At 42.6% G+C, this 18660-nt stretch overlaps 1 long non-coding RNA gene across 9 annotated transcripts in view; it reads left to right on the top strand.

Annotated features, from left to right (window-relative positions):
• Positions 1 to 18171, top strand: part of LOC102148114 (uncharacterized) — a 28396-nt gene extending 10225 nt beyond the window's left edge. For 4 of the 9 annotated variants that reach the window (XR_002806931.2, XR_001380465.3, XR_001380466.3 and 1 more), the window contains 4 exons: positions 2 to 48; positions 12390 to 12614; positions 13519 to 13843; positions 16694 to 18171. This is a non-coding gene — a long non-coding RNA (uncharacterized lncRNA). Of the gene's footprint in view, position 1; positions 49 to 12389; positions 12615 to 13336; positions 13844 to 15638; positions 15918 to 16693 lie in introns of all 9 variants that reach the window. The other 5 variants (XR_011437032.1, XR_011437031.1, XR_011437029.1 and 2 more) reach the window with 3 other exon arrangements.
• Positions 18172 to 18660: the final 489 nt, after the last annotated feature.

The raw sequence follows: 18660 nt of genomic DNA, 5'->3' as shown, positions 1-18660 counted from the left end.
GATGAACTCAGTGATTGCCTCCCTGATCTCAGCTCTTGAGAATTAATGGTGAGTAATGGCCCCAGCATTAACCCACATTAAGCAGGCCCACTTGCTAGACCAGGCAAGGTGTTCTCGGTAGATAACTTTATATGGGAACTCAGAGAACCACACAGGAAATGACTCAGTGTCCTTATTTTTATCTCTGCAGAGAAAGTTCTTAGATTCCCTGAAAGTCTTGTGAGATGTATCCTAGGATGGGAAACTTCAACATGATTAGAGGAATTGAGATGAAGGCCAGAGCATCCACCACCCGGCGAAAGCATATGGGCATGCTCCAGGTTTCTGACAGGGACGTAATGGGATAGAGCGATCTATCACTTAAAAGGAAGAACAGTTTATCCGGTGTAGACTGCTAGACGAGAAATGGAGAGCTAGGTTGAAACTTTGACTCAAACCAGGAGTCAGACTTAGGCTTTACCAAGCACAGACGTTCTCAGGATTCTCTGGGGTGCGATAGAAGGGAGATATTCTCTGATTACTTTAAATTTTGTACAAGGTTTTCCATAAACACCTGCACGCCTATTTGCACACACTGATTTTAAGGAGGCTTTTCTGCTGCTGCTGCTCAACACTCAGAGTGTGGCCAGCTGTTTCTCCTCCTGGCCCAGGTCAGAAAACGTGAGAATTATATCTGAAGGAAGGGCGTCATATTGGCTTTTTTTTTGCTGGGGGTGCCAAAGAGTGTCCATTTATTTAGTTACTGAGGCATATGCTTTACATATTTCAGTTCATTTAATCCTCTCAAAATCACCATGAGAGAGCAATTATTATTCCCAGTTCATGGATGAAAAATTGAGTTTGAGTGAAGACATGCAGCCTGCCTGATTTTTCACAATCAGTAAGTGCTGGAGCGCTGACTGCCCAGCTCTGAGGTACCCAAGCCCGTGCTCAGCTGATGATGGAGCATTCAGTTCAGGAGGTGGAGGTCACGAGCTTGTTTCCACTGCTGGCCAACTAGCTGTTCCACAGCCTCGACCAGCTGCCTGCACACAGGACCAGCTGGTCACCACGGAGTCCAAGGAAACAGAGTGGCGGGATTAGTGAGAAAGTGTGCCTGTGAATAGAAAACAGCATGTACCACGAGGATGAATAAGTAACACTGTTCCCCTCTGCAAAGAAGAGCACGTTAGTGCAGAGGCGTGCCATGCCCATCGCAGATGCAACCCTTAGCTACGTCCTCAAAACTGGGAAGGACAGGAAGGACCAGTTCACCACCAGAAATGCAAGTTTAATGGACACTCAGGCCTGCACACAGAGGGCAGAGGTGATGCAAAAGGCTCTTTACTTTTCCCCTGAGTCAGGAGTCAGGATGTGTAGCAAGGAGTCACTCGTCTCTGTCTCCCTCCCTCCGCCTCTGCTCTCGTAGACGTTTTGCCCTCCCCGTCCCCTCGCCCATTCCCCTGCTTCCTCGTGGCCCCTGACTTGTTCTGGACAATAGGCAACAGTTTCCATGTGGTTTTCTCCTGAGGGAGTTGTGGAGGTTTTGATGGTTCAGGTCTTACTGGATAAAAGAATCTCCTCCCTTTCAGAGCAGCCTCAAAATGAAACATTGACAGGACAAGTAACTCTTCCTCCGTGTCATCCTGACGACTTTGAATAGCCTAGCTCTGAATGTCTGTCCTTCTCACGAAGATGGGGTCTGCTCCCTAGCCAGCGGGCAGCAGGGGCCTGGGAGGGGCTGGCTTGCAGCTCCCTGCTCAGAGAGGCAGCTCCGGAAAACGGGCTCACTGGGCTTGAACGAGTTACTGTCAGTTTTTCCAGGTTGCTGTTGAACCAAATTTAAATAACCAGTCAGCTCAGCTGCCTGTCTACAGAGTTGCATGAATGACCTATTTCTGTGATTTTAGAGAGGAATTTTTTTTGCCTTTTAATTCTTGATATTCCATTCCGGGGGCTAAAATCATGTTTCTGTTTTGTTTTGCTTTGAAAAATATTTCTTCTCCTCACGTATCTGATTTCAGATTCAGCAGTTTCAAACGTAAGCCTTTATAAGTATACTTAATATTTTATTTTTCAACTTTCTGTTTTCTATGCATATTTGGAATAATTATGAAATTGCTTAAGATCTCCTTTCTTTACTTGCTTGAAATCTCACGTTCAGATCTGCTCAAAACTCAAGTACTATCATGCAAATTAAAGCAACCTTCTAGAAAACCATCTGACAGTTTCTGTCTGTCACAGATAAGAACGTTAGGGTTTAAGAACATGCGTGCAGGGATGTTCACTGCAGCTCGTTGTGATAGCAACACTTCGAAACCCCCCAATTTCAATCCACAGACCAACAGCTGATTGACTGTAGCACACACGCTATGGCACATTGTGTCCACGTTAATTCTGTTAAATGAACAGGAGTATATGTTCCAATCTTGAAAGGATTTACATGAAAAGAAGATTACACAATGAAATGTTTTAGTATGATTCCGTTTCAACAACAACAACAAGAATAAAACTCATTAAGTGAACTTAGAGTTGTATCAACATAGAAAATACAGAGAAGCATAAACACCAGATTAACATTGTTTTTGTATATGTGGGAAGGTAAGATTGAACAATTATTATTAAATTTTCCTTTATGCAGCTTAGCATTGTTTGCATTATTACAGCAAACATGTTTTTCTCTTATAATAGAAAAACATAATTTTATATTGAAATAATTTCTTCTCCTTTATAAACTTTCCTTAAATTAAGCCCATTAAGCTTAGAATTAGAGCAAAGACAACTTATACTGAGGTAGCCCAAAGAGAGCTTTTAGCTTTACTTCTTCATTTTATCAAGGTAGGAAATGAAGCTCAGAGAAGTTAGGTGACTTGCCCAAGGTCACACAGCTATGAGTAGAGGAGGGCAAGCATAATCCATTTCTTCTGACCCCAAACTCAGTGCTTGTTCCTGCATTGCTCAAACTTTGTCATCAAAGTGACCAAAGGGAAAAGGAGACTAAATTGCATTCTCAAAAGATTGGAGGGTGTTCCCTAAAGAAAGCAAATAATTTCACTGTGGCACTATGTTTTACTTAAAACCTAAGGTGAATTAAGTAATCAAAACTATTACCACATGCAAAGGTATAGATGAGTCTCACAAACATAATGTTAGGAAAAAGAAAACAGCTGCAAAGAGAAGACACTATATGATTCTATTTATACAAAAATCTAAAACAAGACAAAGTCATCGCTGGGGTTGGAGTCAGGATAGTGGCCCTCTGGTGCTCGCGTCAGAGAAGCGGCAGTGGGGTCTCAGGAGGGCTTCTGCGCCCGGAGGTGTTTCTGTGGGCGTGTGAGGTCTGTGAAAGAGTGTCGAGCTGTATGCTTGTGCCTGTTTGCTGCGCTACACATATGTTATACAACACATTCATTAAAAATTCATGTGATTCTTACAATCATAATATACCCATATCTATTTTCATATTTTTTTTCAAATCTTGAAATAAAGCTGGTAGTTTATAAAAGTACATGCAATATTTATTTTATCACTTCACCTACCGCTTGGCAAACTCCAAGCTGTCTCCAGAGGCGTCAGCACCCCATGAGAAGCGTGGGCTCATGGCCATCTCTGGCTGCAGCAGTGACCCGGATAATGTGGGCCAGCCAACCCCATGTTCCAGAGCTTGGGCACTGGAGTTACACTGCCTGGGTTGGACTCTACCTTCCCTAGCTGTGTAGCTAAGGAGAAGTAACTTAACTTCCCTTTACCCAGATAGGTCCATCTCGGTAGGATTGTGAGCATTAAATTAGATAGTCCCTTTTAAGCACTTAGTCCTGGGCTGGCCCTTAGTGGACACTAAATAAATGTTAATTACTGCAACTATGCTATGCTGTGCAGAAATTTTAACCCTTCTCACCCTCCAGGAGGATTTTTCATCCCTACCCCCCCAATCAGAACACTACCCATTGCTTTACAAGTATCAGATGCTCAATATTTTTAAGTTGAACTGAATCCAATGATTCGCCACAGTCTGTAGGAGAAAGTCCAATCTCCTTAGTTTTCATTGAAGATTGTCCTCATTTCAGTCCCCACCTATTTCCCAGCTTCCGTTTCTCCTCTGCTCTACATAAATCCCAACCATTTCCAAGGCTGCCTTGCATTTTTTTGCTCTCAGAATGCTTCTTTTGGACTGTTTCCACTTCCTGAAATAGCCTTCCTCCTTCTCTGTACCTTCTATAATTTAACCAATCTTTTTAAGACCAAGAGCAAATTGGTCTCTCTTTTTTGATTCACAAACTCCTTTGATTACTTGACAATTCTCTTTCAAAAAAAAATACATATTTACAAACCATCCAGTTCTGAAGTTTCACACTCCCTGAATCCCCGTCCAGCCCCTGCTCCCATCTATGGTCCTTAGACTACCATCATCATCACAAAGTGACTCTTATTCTCAAGGCCCATAGTAATTCCTCTTTGGACTAATAAATTGTCTGTCCATTCTTTTGACATTTTCTTTCACCTTAATGTGCTTTTTTTTTTCTCACGTCCATAACGTAAGTTTCTTGAGGATAAGGGCTTTGTCTTACACATTTGTTTGCCCACAAAAACTAGGCGTATGCCTTGCACAAAATGAGTCCACAATAAAAATGTGTCGACTAACTGTTCCCTTAGCATCCATAGTCTTCCCTCAGGTGATCTCATTCTGGCCCATCTTGTTAAACCTTGGCTGACAGCTGCCACCATTCTGCCTTCAGCCTGGACATCGCCTCCAAGGCCAGACTTATTTATCCCACAGGCTGCTTGAGCTTTTCATGCGGGTGTCCAATAGGCATCACGGTTGCAACATGTGAGCAGGGAGCTCGTGGTTGTTCACAGCACCCTTCCCTTTCCCTGGCCAGCCTGGTTTCTACCCCAGTCTTTTCCATCTCAATCAGTAGCACTTCCAACAATTGAGACCTGGTCCTTCCCTTTTACTCTGCTCATGCCCATCCCACCCTTTAATAAGTCATCTCAAATCAACCTCCAAAATATATCCCAAAGCCATCCCTACTCTCCATCTGCAGAGTTGCCCCCGTGGTCCGAGCACTCACCATTCCTATGTGGCCTGCAAACTGCTCTTCCTAGTCCCTCTTTGGCCCTCTGCAATCCTTCTCCCGTTGACAGAATGACTTTTTACAGATGTAAATCAGTGCTGCCACTCCCTCTCTTAAAACTCTTTCCTTTGCTCTTGAGATAAAGTCCAGACCATGTGTGACCCAGCTCACCTGTCTCCAGGGCTGCTCACAGGAAACGCCAGTCACAGCAGCTCTGTCTGCATCGCTCCAGCAGCAAACTTCCCTGCTTTGGGTTCTCAATCTGTCTGAGAAACTCTTCCTCCCTTCCCCTGGCTCTTAAATACCTGGCTTCTTTCTATCCTTTCTGTTTCAGCTTAATCTTCACATCGCTAAGAGATCTGCCCTTACCACTCCTTCTAAAGGGGACCTCAGAATGACCATCACCCCGGATATTCCATCCCACACCGATCCAGTTGCATGTAGAAAGTTGCTGTCCTGATCTGTTGCCCATCTTTCCCGCCAGAACGTAAACTCTCTGAAGGCAGGTCATGTTCATTGCTTTAATCCCAACACCTAAGAAAATAAAAGCTCCACAAAGGCAGAGATTTTCTTTCCTCTTTTTTCTTCTTTCTTTTGTTCTCTGATATTGTCCCCAGTGCCTAAAAAGGGGCCTGCCACATAGTAGGCACACAACAAATCTTTGTTGACTATTGAATGAGGGGTAAGGACTCAGTAAATGCTCTTTTGCCTGCATTATTGAATTAGTCAATCAATAATTATTACCTTTGGATAACTAGAGAGAAGCTAGCAAAATTATTTAGGGAGAATTCTCCTTAAATAAATAGCTAAAAATGATTTCCAACTAAGGCATCAAAGCTTTATGATCTATGGGTATTATTAACACATTGCTTATAAATGGTTGCATCCAAAGTCCTTAGAAACACTTGATACTTAAAAGTTAGCAAATAATTCCCTTGTTATCTTGTTTACCTTATAAATTTGCTTAGTAAAAAACTTTTTAAAATAGAGGAAAGATAAACTTCCAAATACATTGTTATCAAATAATACAAATTCAGAATGAATAAATCCTGAAATAATGACTTTTCTTTATAATTCAACTCAGCAGTTGAGGAGGGCATTCGGAACGGGCCTCTCTCAGGCATGCCACTGCGCCTCCTTACACCAGGCACTGCCTCCAACAAATCCTGTGCTGTCTGTAGATCGCCCGTTATATCCTGCAAATGTCAAAGACGTTTCTGCATACACAGTCTTTGAAAGGTCGGGGGTCATTAATCAAGAAAGAGCATTTACTTTCAGCTCGGAAAGCTGACGGTTCTCTGCCAGCAGCCACGGGCGATGGGGGCGCAAGGAGATCTGACCTTCCCTGCTGAGCATCTAGGCTTAGTGGGATTATGGAGGAAGGAGGAACCAGCCAGATGCTTTTCAGGCCTGCAGACCCTTCTTATATTTATAACAACATGTTTTCCTAGTAACAGTTTATTTTGCTGAAAACATTTAAATAAAAACTTCCAGAGCCTCTTTTGAAAAGACGGTTTTACATTCTCCAGTCAAGCACCTGCTTGCCTTTAATGTGCTACTATTTTCGTCCCTGTAAACATATACTCCCTTCCATTAGACTCGGGTTGGTCTCTGTGTAGTTACCACGCACACAGCTTCTAAGAATAGATGACAGTACAGAGGATCTTTCTGGCCAGCTCTGATGAACTGTGCTCTCTGTGCGCCCTCAGCAGCTGGAGAAGCAAACTCGTGGGCAGGAAAGCCTTTTCCAGCTCAACACAGCACACTCTTAACATGACAGCTCCTGAGGCACTCTCTCACTGGTTGGGAATATGTCCTCTTGGTTTTGAAAAGTCTTCTTACTTGAGTTTTCTCCCAATGGCCCTAACGTGACTAAAGAAACCTCTGACCAACTCTGGATAACACCTAACAGACTGGTCAAAACACTCCGGAGTCACGGTGACTTCATTTCCTTCTCTACTCCTGGTGAATTCGAGACACAGAGAGACCCATCTTAATAACAATCAGATCTGGATTTGTCCTGGGGACTAGGAGACAGCCACTCCAGGGGCCTTCTGGCTCACTGAAGGCTTGTTCTTATTTACCTTGGAGTCACAGGCTGGTTGAGCTCCTAAGACTCTGCTCAAGGTAAAAGGAAAGTAAGGTCAAAATTACCCGTGGGAATCCCTTAAATTGTCCTTAAAGTCTTATTGCAGGGCTTTGAGTATACAACCTTGAATAATAAAATATGTGAATGTGCAACAGTATGTACAATATATAATATATAAGTGTATGTGTTTATTCAGCATGTAATAAAGGATATATATGCAAAACAACGTTTTATAACAGTTTATGTCCCAGCCTCTGGCCCCCGCAAACAGAGGGGTTGAATTTGCATAAACCAAATGTACTTGAGTTCAGAAAGGCCCTCTACTTCAGAGGGTAGAGATACCTTTTGGCCTCTGAGCTCTATCTTGAAGGCTACCTTCTTGTTCTATGCTTGAAACAATCCCATTTGGAACCAGTTGTATACCTTAAATATTGTTTCCATGGGAAAACTTTCATAAATGTCAAGGACCTTAGTTAGACAAATCAAATAGTCACAAGAAATCCATTTCTGGGCACCACTGCCCCATCTGATTATCTGGAAGGCAGGCAGGGTTTCTTTCCCAGCTGGAGCCCTGAACTTTTCAAATTTCTATCTGTTAGTTGCTGCCTGTCTTCTATAAAATGATTCACTCACCTGATTGACTTTTGGTGTTGTACTTGAGTTTTTCTAAAAGCCATTAAACGTAAAATATATTCCATTTCTAATATTGTTGCGCAATCAAATTTAAATTATTTGAAATGGCTGAAGTGAGTGCTTCGTGGATGGGGGTATTTGCGCGTGTAGCGGGAGTGGAGGGTGGGTGGGAGAACGAGATTTTGCAACTTCTAAGCAAAGTGTTAGAGTCTCAGAATGGACTTCAATACCAAACATTCACCCTTTTTCTGTAAATGGACGTGTCTTACTGAGTTCTCACTTTGCAGAGCTGCTCTTTTTAAAGTTCAGCTCACGCTGTTACTGGCATGAGGAAGACCATGCTGATGACTCCATGGAGAGAGGAAGAATGCTCTTCCCTATGTCTGGTGAGTGGAGAACGTAGGACACTCTTCATGAGATACCAGGCAACTCTGTCAACTGGGATAACAATAGCTAATAGGGTCAGGGTGAGGATTAAAGGAGGTGAAAGCCGTGAAAGAGCTTGAAATGCTGCGCGGCACACAGGGAGTCCTCTGTTACTGTTGCTGTTGCTTCTGTTGCTGGTCTCATGACAACAGGTGTCCTGAGAATGAGTTTAGATCTTTTGGGAACCATATAGTGAAGTTTTCATAACTTACTGACCCAAGATATTCCAAAGTTATATAAAAGGCAGGTAGAGTTCACTGTTAATACTAGATATTCACTTAGAAATAAAGATTCAGCTAAGTCTTTCATCTTTTATAGCCTTTGGGGGAAGAGAAATGGGCTTGTGATTTCCCTGTTGGAGAATGAGTAGACGTCTGGAAGAAGATGACTATATAGGTCATTTAGTTCAACCTACTTACTGTAGCGCTGATAAAACTGACAACGAGAGAGGCACCAAGGTAGCAGGTACTTGTTGCTATCAGTAAGTCTACTCTATACAAGTAGGTCTTTTTTCCTCATTTGTCAAATCCCGTGGGGAAAGGATAGCCAAAATCACGTTTAACCATAAGATTGAAATTCAGCCCAATCTTTAAGGAAAGAGAACTTCATATAACTTTTAAAACTAATCCTACTGCAGAGGTTTAACTAACCCCACAAAGTTTTCAGATTCTTGGCCAAAGCTATAGTTATACGTCCCTATGAAGAGTTGAATAGTTGAACAATTAATGCCTTTTCATTATCTATTTAATAAAAGGTCACCTACATAAAAAAAAAAAAACAATCAATAGGAATAGAAATCATCATCAAAATTAGATTTAATGCTAAAATTGTGCCTTAAATGACTCAGTGGTGTATGCTCCCATCATGGGAATACCTGCAACATTCTTGCTTTATTGTGGGCTATCGAAAAGGGAGTGAAGAAGCTAGAAAAATAGGTATATTTCAAAATTAAATTAAATAATTATTATAATATAATATATGTATCTCTGAAACCTGTTAACCCCAAAGCCCAACTTCTGAATCACTAAACGATATTGCTAAAATTTGGTAAATATCAAGGAAAAGGTGTAAAATGTCCAGAACTCCGAAAACATCTTAAAATGGAAATTAAACTGTGCATAGAGAGACCAGATAAATACAGTTGATGATTTTATTAGTACTCTAGGATTTCAGGGAGGTAATGTCCTCAAAAAGTTCTGTATGACACGATATTTGTTATCAATTGCTGCATAGCATATTATGCCACAACTTAGTGGCTTAAAACAACAAATGATTATTGTCTCACACAGTCTGTGTGGTTCAGAAATGTAGAAGCTGCTTAGGTGAAGGGTTCTGGCTCCAGATCTCCCATGAGGTTGCAGTGAAGATGTTGCAGGGGGCTGATGATATATGAAGCTTTAGCTGGTGCTGGAGAATCCCCTTCCAAAATGGCTTACTTAGACATTGGCAAGAGAATTCAGTTCCTTACCGGAAGTTGGTAGGAGGCCTCAGTTTCTGACCGTGTGGGTCTCTCCAAAGGGCTGCTTGAGTATCTTCCGAACATGGCATATGGCTTCCCCAGAGTGAGTGATCCAAGAGAGAAAGAATAAGACGGAAGCCAGAGTGCCTTTTACAACCTAGCTTTGGAAGTCACATACCATCACTTCTGCTTCATTCCAATGATCACAATGTGGGCGGAGACTATACAAGAGTGTGAATACTAGAAGGGAGAGATCAATGGGGGCCATCTTCGAGACTGGCTACCACAGACACCTTCCAAAATTTTCCATCATTGTTAACTTAAGTAAATGGTGAATTTTACTCACAGTTTCTGTTAGGATGCTTCACCTAATCACCATGGCCATTCTAAGGTATTATTCTGTTCATTTTCAGGAAGTGTTCATAAAATACTTGGACTAAAGAATATGGACAAAGGGAATTAATTTGAATTTTCTCTCTGGATAGTATCCTTTAGCAGTCATTATTCAATACCTTTCCATTCTTACCCCATCATACCTTTATTTTTCAAGAAAATTTAGATCCTGGGATCTACCACCACTGAAATCATCTTGGCCGAATCGTGGTGTTGAATGGGGCCATAACAAACATAAGGGCCAACATAAGAATACAACATAAGAAGAATACTCTTATCATGTTTCTCTGGATGATGAACATCTGTTAGGAATCCTGCTGACCTTCTTTTCATCTGTCCTGCCTCTAGCATTCAGCATGGTCTGGCATTAGTGATGCAAATAAGATAGGTATTAGAGCTGCTCTTGGTGACAAGAATTTAGTAGAAGTTCCTATACAGGATGATCTTTGAAAGAGAAAGTTCCAAACTAGCTTCAAAGGAATTCAGAGGAAGACAGGCTACTAGGGAGATAGAACTCTCCATGGAAGCCACATGGTCGCTGAGAGAAACTAGACCTTGTAGCCAGCTTAAGACCTGGAGGGTCCCAGCCTCAAGGGTCGAGCCCACTGTTCCGTCCAGGTTGGTGAGTCTGCCTCAGGAAAAGTGAAACAGACTTGGTTGAAGGAAAGAAAGAAAATCGGTAGGATCTGTGCACCAGGAAAGCTTTGCCAACAACCCGATCTAAGTTAAGCTCTTTGACACTTGTATCTGGTCCCCTCTAAAGCCAGAACAAATCCAGTAGCAATAAGCCATGAGGATAATGTCAGAGTAGAAAGGGTCAGGGTCAGAGAGAGCTGGGAGGGGTTTATATTTGAGGTGTCTGGAGGCAATGTAACCAGAATACACAGTTATTTTTTAAAGGAGTCAAAATTATAATCATGGAAATGGGGTCAAACAACAAATCTAAACCAGACATGAAGAGAGAGATGAGAAAACAGCAAGGCAAACACCCAGGAGGGTGAGAGGCAGGGCAGAAAGAGGAATGGGAGGGGAATACGGTTCTGAAACAGAGACTGGAAAAGATTTACTCCAATCAAGTTTTGCCTCACCACTCCATCAAAACTGCTCTCGTAAGAGTTACCAGTGAGTCCTTGAATTTAACAACACTCTTCACATTGAATAAAAAGTTCTATACTTTTTTTTCAGTAGTATTGGACGCAGTTGACCATTCTTTCTTCTTTGTCATAACTTTCTTTGTCTGGCTTCCAAACACTACATTGCCTGGTGATCCTTCTACCTCATTGATAGCTCTTTCCCCAAGTCTTTGGTGCTTGTTCCTTTTCTCCTTTGTACATGGTCTTCTTTTCTTCTCTATATCTACATATTCACTTTGTGATTTCACCTAGCACAATTCAGTACTTTCAGTACAATTTATGCATCAATGATTTCTACCTCCATCCCAAACTCTCTCGTGAACAGCAGGTTCGTGCCTCTGCTGGGGGGTCTACCAGACATCTCAAACTTCATATGTCCACAGTTGAATTTGTTATCTTATCCCCAAATCTGTTTCACTTGCAGCCTTTCCCATTTCAGCTGATGGAAACTCCATCCTCCCAGATGCTCAGGCCAAAATCTTTGGTGTCTTCTTTGAATCCTCTCATTCTCTCACCTCACCGCTGATCCATCAGCAAATCCTGTCAGCTCTGCACTCAAAATATATCCAGAACTCCATCTCTTCTCACCAACCTCCACTCATTGCTCTGCTCTCAGCCTCTATCTTCTTTCTCTGGTATTACTGCAGCCGTTTCCCAAACATTTGTCTTGTTTCAACATCTTCCCCCACAGCCTATCACCACAACACAGCAGCCAGATTGGGTCTTTTTGAAGTAAAAGTCAGAGGGAATCATTCCTCTGCTCAAAACCCATTTCCCAGAGAGAAAAGCCAGATTCCTTTATACTACCCAACAGAGTCTTCCTGAGGTGACCTCGCGTGACTTCTCTGACTTGTCCTTACTTCTCTCTCCCTTACTCTCTGCTCCAGTCATAATGGCCTCTTTGCTGTTTTTGAAAACACAAGGTACTCTTGCACTTTTGCTGTTCACATTGGCTGTTCCTTCTGCCTGTAACACTCTTCCTCAACTGTTCACATGGCTAACTCCCTCCCCTTCTTTAAGTTTTTGCTCAAATGTCAATTTCTCAATGAGGTATCCCCCGGCCAATCTATTTAAAATGTCAACCTACTCCCAACTCCACTCCTCCTGATGTCCTTTCATTGCTCAAATTTTTAAATAGAATTTACTGCTTGCCAATATATGATAAAATTTACTTATGTATACTTATCTGTTATGTTTTTCAGTGTGTGACTGTCTCCACTGCTAGAAATAAGTGCCACAAAGGCAGGAGTTTGTTTACTCACATGTTCTGACGGCCTGACATGAAGCAGGTGCTCTGTAATATGTGTTAAAGAAATAAATGAATTACATGTTGAAGAAATGGGTCTTGACGCTCTGTGGAGAGAAGACTTCTATAGAAGGGAGAGGGGAAGCAGGAAGACCAGTTAGGAGCCTGGCCTTGCATTGAGGTGAGAGCTTACGGGGTTTACACCAGGTGGTAGCAGCTGAGTAATCCTGGTTCTGGCCGAGTCACCTCATCTGAACAGAGCTGGCCTCCCTGTTAGTGAGTATGGCTCACTATGTCCCCATTTAGTCCCGGCCTTACTCCTAAATCTTGTTGGATAGCATCTCTTGAAAGCCCAGCTTAAATGTTAATATCCACATGAAGCCCTACAAACCCCTGCCCCACCCCAGGCCGAATTCGTTGCTCCTTCTTCTTGTTTCCACAACAACTTGCCCATACCTTTTATATAATACTCGTCACACTGTATGAAAATTAGAATACGTGTCTTCACATAGTTGTGAATTTGTACTTCCACTGCTAGATTGTGAGCCCCCTGAGAACAATGACTATATTTTATTGGTTTTTATCTTTGTAACTAAACCAAGATTAATGCCTGCCCATGGTAAATGCTCAGCAAATAAATAAGTAACGATTATTTTAGATCCAGCTCAATTAATTTCAGTTTAAAGAGAAATATCTTTTTGTCTTAAACAGTTATCATTTAATCATATAATAACAATAGATGCAAAATGATTCTTTCTTAAAGAAGTCATGCATCCTTATGATTTTTAATTTTTTTTAAGTAAAGGAGAGGGCCCACCATTTCTGCTATTTAAAAATTTTTAAATGCAAATAGTTCAAGCATAACAGCTTAGTTTTTTTGGTTTTGCTTTTGTTTTTTACCAGGAAAAAATCGGAATTTCAGGTGATCACTTGTTAGTTCCCAAGTTTCTGGCCTTAAGAGTTAAGCACGTCTTCAGCCCTAAAGAAGCAGTTTCAAGCAGTTGTGCTGTCAGCTTGAAGCGTTTGGAAACTGGCCAGAACTGCTTAAGAATCGTTTTCCTTCTTGTTCTCTTCCTTGCTGCCAGGCTCGCTCAGAGAGTCCATTTGCAGAATCAAACGAAAATCTAGCTCTTTCATGCAAACCTTCCTGAAGCAGCAAGGCTGTGTTTGGACATGAGAGCGAAGGCTCCTGTAATGGAAGCCCTGAGGGTGATTTCTCTCTACCCCGAGCTTGGCAAGGTCCTCTCCACCACGGAGCGATGACATGGAGGATCAAACAGCTCTCTCCAAGCCAGGCCCCATCAGACTTGCCTTTTCTAAATATAGTGCACTTCAGTAAACACCGTGTGAATCTGCACTTCGCCTGCTGGGAAATGCATTGTCACCTCCATCACAATTTTGTGCACGTGTGTAAGTATGTATATCTTATTAGACCCTCTTTTATCAACTGAAATGACTGAGCCAATTCCCTTTTTATTTTAAAATTTGACGTTCAATCAGTTTCTGCTCAGTGCTTTAGATAACTTAACTTGAGGAAAAGTGTTCTGCATGAGGGAGGGTTGAATGAATTGAAGTTCAACAATAGACAAGGTTGAGGGCTCGGAAATTCTTGAAAATACCACCTTAGGCCCTGCTGCTGAGGTACACTGCCCTGTGTCCGTGATGCGACACTTCCACCAGGCAAATAAGGACGGGTGGATCAAATTAAGACAATTCACGGCTTTAGACAAATCCTCCTGAGCACTGTCTGCTGATAAGACTACAAGAGCATGTTCTGTTTCATTGTCTGAAAGCCCCTGATGCTGACGCTGCCGTCCCTAGTTTTGGTTAATGTGCACCTTTGATCCTGATGGACGCTACACATCTCTGTTCTGTAGCCAGCACCTGATCCTCTGGCTGCTGTTCACCCTCACCTAAAAAAAGAACAGGAGAGAAAGCACACCAAGTGTGCAAAGTTCAACAATAGTTTAGGACAGGAGCCAAGAACATAATCTCCAGTAGGAGCCAGGGGCCCGCCAGGGCAGCATGTGGAGATCTGAGCTGACGTGGGCCCACCAGGCTCCTGTGCGGGTGGGAAAGACAGAGATCTGAATAACCGCACAGGGGCAGAGCTCACTCTCTGTGGAACATCTGAAGGGGGACTCTTTCTGAGACCAGCTTCCTTCACCACTGGGCCCAACTACTTCAGTCGTGACCTAGGAGAACGCTCGGAGCCCCGTGACTCAGGACTCGCTCCATCTATGGCTGTCAATACCTGCGATCTTGGAGGGAGGGTTTCATTCCTTTACAGATCAATTTCTACTTCATTAGTTTATCAAGTCAACCCCACAAATTAGGATCCCACTTTTGGAAAACAAATCTTTCAGTCTTGAGTCAGACGAAAAGAAAGAAATAAAACATTATATAATGCTAGCGAAATATGAGAGAAATAGATTCTAATAGGACAAAAGAGGGGAAGGTAAAGATGCTTTTTCTTTTTTTGAATTCTGCTTTCCTTCTTTTTCTCTTTTTGTGGCTACCAGCCATTTGTGTATCTTTTATGAGCTTCAGTTACTCCATCCTCAAAATGAGTGTAAATTAGGGATTTACGCATTTACAAGATGAGAGCCCCACTCTAGGAGAATCCAAAATAAGACTCAAAAAATGACTTACAAAATATATATTAAGCAATGGTTTTCTTTTTTACGAGAAGATTCCTCAGTAGGTTCCTTTAAATCGGAATTATGCAGACTAAAGCTTTTACAAACAGCTGTCAAGTGGTGGAAAGAATAAAAAGATCTTAAGTAACGTCCCAGCTACACCATTTATTAGCTGCGCAACTTTGAACACTCAAGTCAGTTAACCTTTTTGAGCTTCTGTTTACTCTTCTATACAGCAAAGATAACAACACCTACTTCACAGACTTGTTGGGATCAAATGAGATAATTCGTATAGAAGCGCTTAGTTAACATAACTCATTTATTTGTGAATTCAGTGAACGTTCATGGAGCCTCTACTATGTGCCAGGCACTGTTAAGCGCTGATCTTCTGATCTACACAGCGTGTGACACTTTAATTTGCAATCTTCATCTCGTAGAGGCTTCCAATTTGTGTTGTGATTGGATTTGTTTGTAGTACACCCACAACTTCTTGGAAATGTATGAACTGTGTAAAATGAAGGCCAATTACACATATTCGTTTGCTTCTTCCTGTATTTCACATGCAGGAATTGTGAACAAAGCTAGAAGACTTACCATCCTTATTGGCTAAAGTGAAGCGAAGGAAGGTGCACGAATCTCAGCCTTTCCCAAACACAGACTGGAAAGAAAACACCTCTTGGTGTGTGGGTGCACGCTACTGAGGGGCTCGCCATTGTGAAGACTCCTCCAAGTTCCTCCGCAGTCCATGCCCTGAGCCCTTGGGTTGGGCACCATGGCAGGCCGTCCCTAGTGGGGCTGGTTTCTACGTTCCAGCATCGCGCTACATTGGTGGAGGTTCTGCCTCGGTCTGTTCTGATGCCAAGTGCTTTGTACAACCTCCTTGTGTCCTTCCCCAGCTGCCTGGGAGCCCACTGTGATCTGCACTCCTCTCCTTTCAGCACTGTGTGCAGCAAGGACTCGTTCACCTTGCGTTAGGTCCTGAAAGGGACCCTTAGTAAACTGGCCTTACCCTTAGCTCTTCTCTATACTAGGGCTTACGTACCTCCCATAACATTTCTCAGGAAGCTGTGTGGATAGATTATCTCTGGAAATTTTCATTTGCACAACGATAGGGAACAGTATGGGAGCATTGTGCAACTTGAAGAGGCTTTAAACACGTTGAAGTCTATGTCAGTCACATCTTCTGGAGTTGTGCAGTGTACAGCCTGTCCAGCTATACCTGGCAGCCCTGATAGGAAAACTAGAAGCGCTGGAATAATTTCTGAAGTTGAATCTGAAGCTTGATCATGTTTGAAATCCTCACTCTCTTTCATACCCCTGAAAATTGTTTGACCACTTTAATCTAGCTTTCTAGCCTGCATTGGAAAGTGTTCTGTCTAACCACAGGCATGCTTAATGCCTTGCGATCTATATCCTCCCCTCTATCCAAATTGTCACTGCCTTCAGGTCTCTGTCGCCTTAACCCTGAATTACTGGGGCCACCTCCTATCTGGCCCCCCTGCTTTCAGTCCCACCTCCCACCACCATTCTCTAGCGTTGACAGTGTGACCTATCTAACTCATAAATCTGGTCATGTTGTGATCTTGCTCGTAATCCTTTAATACCTTTCCATTGCTTTCAGGATAAAATCCAGACTCCTTCGCATGGAGACAGGACCCTTCACGATTCTGGCCCCTGCTCTCACCTTCTGCTTTTGGAACACTCACTGGCCCAAGTCAGGTCAACGCCTTTGGATTTGATACTCGCTGTACCTAGGATGCCCTTCCACTCCCCTGTCCCTTCTCCTGACCAAGCCCAGCTCAGATGTTACCTCCCCTGGGAGCAATTTGAACACATGCTAAAAAGCATGGGACCATGCATTTAGCAATGAAAATATCTCTTCAGCCCACAAAGAATTGAAAAATAACAGTCTTGAAGTAAGGTCAGAAAGAAAGTCATGCGTGGACCACCACACACTGATTCACAGAGTTAGATGCCAGCTGCAAGACGTTCGGAGAGCTCTACAGAGAGTAAGGGATGTGCTGAGCCTGTCCCACTACATTCCTTCCTGCCTCCAGCTGCCGCACAGAGAGAATCAGATGGCAGAAACGCCCCATGAGCGGCAGCCTCAAGTTGCACGGGAAATAAAAGTCAGAAAATGTAGCAGAAAAAGTTTAAGCTCAGGAACCAGAAAAACTGAGTTCTGGTCACGTCTTTAGATCTGAGTTTCTCGTTTTACTGTGAAAGAATTGGACTCTGTCAGGGGTTTTTATGTCGCGCTTCACACAGCCCTGGGTGTTCTGGATGGTTTTCAGGGGTCACCTCAGGGGAATAGAATGGACACAGAGGGGTGAAGGCAACTCCCCAAGAACGCCTCCACTCTTGTTGGATATTCTGTTTTTCTGTGTAGGATTTCATCTGAAGAAAGGGTTATGCTGCTTAAAATGCATTGAAAAACCCTAAAAGAGACTAATAAACAACAGACATTCCCCGAACTGACCTACGCTTCACTGTCTCTGGAGTTCAGTAAGGACCTGTTGACTAACCCACCCAGTGGCAAACTGGACCCTGCTATGCTCTTTGCCAGTCACATCTCCTGCTGCTCCCTCTGGCGGGGATGCTCACTGTGCAAGGTTCAGCTGGACTTTGTCCCCAAACCAGTCAATGCCAGTTGTACTAGTTGTTTTTTATTATATCCTTTTTATTACGTATTATATAGGCCAGTGACATGAGAGCCGTTTTTTCTGTGAATAATAAGGAGAATGCTTGGAAAGACTTAGTAAAAACAAGTCACTAAAGATATTGCAGTGGAATTATGTATGGGCAAGTTAACTCTTTGGGGAAAGATTATAAAAATCTGCATGGAATCTATTCTCAGATCTTCCACAAGATTCTTGGAGTTCTCATTCCACTTTACAGAAACCCAGCCTGGAAATTGTATGTGGTGCATCAGAAAGTGGGGTTCACCCAAAAGAAGCAAGAATGCAACTCTAAACAGTATGTGCACACTCAGATCAAGCCTTGACCCTACATGAGACTTTGGAAAATAAACAGAAATCTATGTTTTAAGATAAAACAAAGTATTTAAATACATATACATATCATTTTTATGATTCCCCACTTCGGCTTTTTCAATTAACTGCTAGTCCAACCATCTGTGTGTGTGTGTGTGTGTGTGTGTGTGTGTGTATCTAAAGAACCAGACCAGAAAACATTCTGCAAACTCAAACAAACAAACCCATAGCAACAGCCCAAGATCTGAGGTTATATTGGCATTTTTCTTCCAAAGAGAGAAGAGACTTCTATTGAAGTGGACCCTGACTGGCCTTACATTTGTGCAGCTGTCAGGCCCAATGGCCACTATAACACAGACAACACAGTCGTTTCCAACTACAACAGGTGTCCTTGATTTTCAGTCTTTCTTAAATTTCAGCAGAGACTGCAGGATGATCATGGAAAAAGAAGTTGGACGAGAAGAAGAAAGATAGTCGGGGGTGCAGAGTGAATGGTGTGACCTGGAAGGCATTCTCTCTAACTGGTCAGTACGGTGTCTTGCCAGAGAGCTCTGCTTGGCGAGCCCAACGCTTCGCAGATTACTGATTCTGCTTT

The sequence above is a fragment of the Equus caballus genome, chromosome 3 (genome assembly GCF_041296265.1).
Source record: "Equus caballus isolate H_3958 breed thoroughbred chromosome 3, TB-T2T, whole genome shotgun sequence".
In the NCBI taxonomy this organism is placed as follows: Eukaryota; Metazoa; Chordata; class Mammalia; order Perissodactyla; family Equidae; genus Equus; species Equus caballus.
The sequence above is the reverse complement of the archived record's forward strand: the minus strand, read 5'-3'. Positions and strand labels throughout refer to the sequence as shown.